The 5,575-nt window shown below is 55.7% G+C and overlaps 1 protein-coding gene across 1 annotated transcript in view; it reads left to right on the top strand.

Annotated features, from left to right (window-relative positions):
- Window positions 1-5,575, top strand: part of LOC144609293 (uncharacterized) — a 77,661-nt gene that overhangs the window by 32,627 nt on the left and 39,459 nt on the right. The gene's annotated exons all lie outside the window — the stretch shown is intronic.

Here is a 5,575-nt window from a genome sequence, read left to right as displayed (position 1 = left end):
GGGAGCCGGATTTCGCGACCATAACGAGTACGGAGAGGGACAGCCTGAACCACAGGAGCCGGGGGTTCCGGACTTGGCGGAACAGCCGGAACGGGAGGTCCTGGAGGAACTACCGGAACGGGGGGTCCTGGAGGAACTGTCGGAACGGGGGGTCCTGGAGGAACTGTCGGAACGGGAGGTCCTGGAGGAACTACCGGAACGGGGGGTCCTGGAGGAACTGTCGGAACGGGGGGTCCTGGAGGAACTGTCGGAACGGGGGGTCCTGGAGGAACTGTCGGAACGGGGGGTCCTGGACTGAGCGGAACTAACGGAGGTCGGCCTCTCCTAGGGGTTTGACCGACCAGGACTGGTTGATCCGGATCCAAATGGGCAGGTTTGAGCCGGGACACCGAGACGAGCTCACTCTTGCCGCACATGTCTAAGGTGAAGGTAGCCGTTCCCTTACGCAAAACCCGGAACGGCCCTTGATAGACCCTCTGCAACGGGGCGCGATGGGCATCTTTACGCAGAAAAACAAACTCACAGTCCTTCAGGGAAGGCGGTTCATGTACCATGGGACACCCATGACGTGAAGTCGGAACTGGGGCCAGGGAGCCCACCCGTTCCCGGAGAGATGCTAACACCGATGGGACTGTAGGCAGCTGGTCTGAAAGGTCCGGAAACAAATCTCCGGGTACTCGAAGTGTCGAGCCATATACTAGCTCCGCGGACGACGCACCGAGATCTGGCTTAGGAGCAGTCCGGATGCCCAAAAGAACCCAAGGGAGTTGGTCTACCCAGTCTGGGCCTTCAAGCCTTGCACTGAGGGACGCCTTAAGTTGACGGTGGAACCTTTCTACGAGTCCATTTGCCTGGGGGTGGTATGCAGTAGTGGGTTGTAACTTGGAACCGCACAGTTCTGCGAGCGCGGCCCAGAGGGACGAAGTGAACTGTGGCCCTCTGTCAGTGGTAATAACTGCCGGGACCCCGAAACCAGCTACCCAATGAAGGGCCAAAGTCCTAGCACAAGACGCTGACGAAATATCAGACAATGGGAAAGCCTCTGGCCACCGGGTGAACCGATCCACCACCGTGAGGAGGTGGGTGTAGCCCCGGGAGGAAGGCAAAGGACCGACCAAATCCACGTGGATGTGGAAAAAACGAACTGCTGGGACCTCGAAATCCTGTACGGGGGGCTGGACGTGGCGCTGGACTTTAGCGGTCTGACAGGGAACGCAGGAACGTGCCCAACCCGCTACCTGTTTCCGTAGGCCATGCCAGACAAACCTCGCTGCTACCAAGGCAGAGGTGGAGCGGATGGACGGGTGTGCCAGCCCATGAATGGCATCGAAAACCCGGCGCTGAAGGGAGGGCGGTACTACCGGCCTGGGACGGGGAAGAGAAACATCGCACCAGACCTTTGTGCCTTCCGACCCACAAGCTACCTGGGCCAACTTCAATCCCGAAGTGGTGGACCGGTATGCCGAAACGGTATCTGCTAGAAGCTGTGCCTCCGCAAGCTCCTTGGGATCCACTTCGCAGTCCACCGCCGAAATAGGGGGAAAAGCAGGTCTAGACAGGGCGTCAGCAACGGCATTAAGCTTACCCGCGATATGACGGACATCTGTGGTAAATTCTGAGATAGCAGTCAGGTGCCGCTGCTGGCGGGCCGACCATGGGTCAGACAATTTCAAAAAAGCAAATGTTAATGGTTTGTGGTCCGTAAATGCCACAAATGGGCGGCCCTCGAGGAAGTCCCTGAAATGACGGACAGCTAAATAGAGAGCTAGAAGCTCTCGGTCAAATGCGCTATACTTCAGCTCGGCCGAATTTAGTTGCCGGCTGAAAAACGCTAAAGGCTGCCAACGGCCACCGACCTGCTGCTCCAGAACCCCGCCCACCGCCACGTCAGAGGCGTCAACCGTCAGGGCCGTGGGGGCGGAGGGGCTCGGGTGGACCAACATGGTGGCGTCTGCCAAGGCTGCCTTAGCTGCTGTAAAAGCCGACTCTGCGGTCGGGGACCACAACAACTCTACCGGATTCCCTGCAAGGCATTGGAAAAGCGGGCGCAGGACTCGCGCCGCTGCCGGAACGAACCGATGGTAGAAATTAACCATGCCTACGAACTCCTGCAGCCCTTTTACTGTGGTAGGCCTGGGGAAAGCCCGGATAGCCTCCACCTTCTCGGGCAAAGGGGTGGCGCCGGCAGGGGTAATTCTGTGCCCTCGAAAATCAAGAGCAGGGAGGCCGAATTGACATTTGGAGGGTTGAATAATGTGGAGCCGCTGGAACACGGTCCGCAATGGGCCTGGTGTTCCTGCACTGAGGGGCTGGCAACCAGGATGTCGTCTAAATAAATAAACACAAAGGGTAAACCCCTGCCCACGCGGTCCATCAGTCGTTGGAAAGCCTGTGCCGCGTTCTTTAAACCGAAAGGCATACGCAACCATTCAAACAACCCGAACGGAGTAATCGGTTGCCGTTTTCTGTATGTCCTCCGGTCGCACCGGAATCTGATGGTATCCTCGCACCAAATCGATTTTGGAGAACACCACCGCTCCTTCCAGCCCAGATGAAAAGTCCTGTAGGTGCGGTATGGGGTAGCGATCAGCCGTGGTGACAGCATTGAGACGCCGATAATCGCCACATGGTCTCCACCCCCAGATGCCTTGGAGACCATGTGTAACGGCGAGGCCCAAGGGCTGTCAGACTGACGGACAATTCCCATTTCCTCCATCTTCCTGAACTCCGCCCTTGCCACCACCAGTTTGTCTGGCGGTAAGTCTCCTGGCCCGAGCGGAAAACGGGAGGGCCTTCGGTGCGATGTGATGGACCACGCCGTGCTTGGCCGAAGACGTGTCGAAACGTTGGACGAGCAGCTCTGGGAACTCTGCCAGAATCGCAGCATACGAGTCGGGGGCCGCGACGACGGCCTGGACAGTAGGGCTGGGCGAGGAGGCGATTGCCGGAGCGACGTGCTCATCTTCGGCGGAGGGTCGGAGGTCGTTACCGCGGACATCAGGAACCAGTGAAAAAGCCCAAGGAGAAAATCTGCGCCCAGGATCGCTTGTTTGACGTCGGCTGTGATGAATGGCCATTCGTACGTGCGGAGGCCGAACACAAGGGACATCTTCCGTGTACCGAAAGTGCGAAGTTGGGCTGCCATTAACCGCGATGAGGGTGGGGACCTGTCTTACCCGATCTGGTTTCGAGGTCGGTCGGCGGCACTATGCTGACGATGGCTCCCGTGTCCACCAAAAATTCTGTGTCCGTGAATCGATCATGGACATAGAGGCGCCGGTTCTGGCCAATCGTAACTGCCCCTATGTACGATCGGGCCGAGGCATTTCCCGCGAAGGTACAAGGCAAGCGGCAGTTGCGGGATTCGTTACCCCATCGTAGGTGATAATAGCACCAGCCGCGCTTGTGCGGATCTTTTTGGCGGGCTTTTCGGAGAATTGGCGGGAGATGTGGCGCCATCTTGCCGTCGCTGTGGCGTGGTCACTGATGTCGAGACCTTGTTGATCGAACCGCTTGCCTTGTTTTTTGCCGCTATGAGCGCGTCCGCTTTCGCTGCATATGCTTCGGGGTCCTTAAAAGAACAATCCGTGAGCAAGCAGTCGGACATCCTCCAGGAAGCTTCTCGCGGAATGCCTGTTCGAACATAGGGCAATCCGTGTGCTCACCGGCTAGCATCATCATTTCGGACATGAGGACGGAAGGCAGTCGGTCTCCAAGATCCGGTAGGTGCAGAAGTCTTGCCGCACCACCCTGCTTATTAAACCCCGAAGATTCGCAGTAATACTTTCTTCAGGGCCTCGTACTTGCTTTCCGCAGGTGGATTAACGATGAACCGCATCAACGCGCTTGGTTGTGTCCGGCGATAGAGCGCTGACGAGGTAGTAATACCTCGTGGAGTCGTCCGATATCTTCTTTACATGAAATTGAGCTTCGGTGTGTATAGACCAAGATTGCGGTGCGTGCGTCCAAAACCACGGAAGGTGAACGCTTACCGCGCTTGATTCCGGTGTGCCCGGCGCGGGCCATCGCCGACGAGGCGTCGGGTCCCTGCATAGTCGGTGATCGTCCAGATCACGTCGGGGTCACCAATATGGCGAGTCCGGAAACTTGTTGGTTGTAGAAGAAGTTTATTGCAGCCGCAATATTCGAATACAGAGTTAAACAACAAGGTAAAGGACAACCATCAAAAACTTACTGTCTTCTTCGAAGACTTCGCCGAACTAACTATTTCGGGCGCCAAACGCGCACATGACATCGCTGGCCAATCAGCGATGTCGCTACCTGGACCAATCCCCATGGTCGCGTTCACACGTGACCTCGCTGGCCAATCCGAGGGTTTGACGACCCTGGACCATTCTCTATGGTCGCTACACTACCACAACCAGAGAGCGGTGCTGAACTACTATCTACCTCATTGGAGACCCTCGGACTTGATCGGACTTTGCTGGCTTTACCTCGCACTGAACGTTATTCCCTCATCGTGTATCTGTACACTGTGGACGGCTCGATTGTAATCGTGCGTGGTCTTTCCGCTGACCGGTTGGCGCGCAACACATAGAGCTTTTCACTGTACCTCGGTACACGTGACAATGGACTAAAGTCAAACTCGGACTGAGTCCACGCCGACCATTCGATCGCCCGTTCTGTGTTATCCCACTGTCTCATCCAATCCCTGCACACCAGGGGCCAATTTACACAGGGGCCGATGAACCTACAAGCCCGCACGTCTTTGGAGTGTGGGAGGAAACCGGAGCGCCCGGAGAAAACCCACGCAGGTCACGGGGGGAGAACGTGCAAACTCCGCTCACACACACACACACACACACACACACACACACACACACACACACACACACACACACACACACACACACACACACACACACACACACACACACACACACTCACTGAAACTCACACACGCACATACTCACACACTCACTAACACACACTCACTAGCTTACACACACACACTCACTAACACACACACTCACTAGCTTACACTATCTTACACACACACACTAACTCACAGGTGTGAGTACACACACTCATTAATTCACACAGACACTCACTCACACACTCACACACACACTAACTCACACACACACTCACACACACACTCACACAAACTCACTCACACACACTCACTAATACACACACTCACTAACACACACACACACACACTCACTAACACATACCCGCACATACTAACTCACACACACACACACACACACACACACTCATTAACTCACACACACACACACACACACACACACACACACACACACACACACACACACACACACACACACACACACACACACACACACACACACACACACACACACACACACACACACTAACACACACACTCACTAACACCCACACACTAACTCACACCCACACACTCACTAATACACACACACACTCACTAACACACACTCACTCACTCACTCACACAGACATTCTCACACACACTTATGCACACACTCTCTCAAACACACACACACACACACACACACACACACACACACACACAGTGCCCGAGGTCAGGATCGAACCGGTGTCTCTGGCG

This window comes from Rhinoraja longicauda, chromosome 34 (assembly GCF_053455715.1).
Source record: "Rhinoraja longicauda isolate Sanriku21f chromosome 34, sRhiLon1.1, whole genome shotgun sequence".
Lineage (NCBI taxonomy): Eukaryota > Metazoa > Chordata > Chondrichthyes > Rajiformes > Arhynchobatidae > Rhinoraja > Rhinoraja longicauda.
This window is presented reverse-complemented; position numbering and strand designations above follow the sequence as displayed.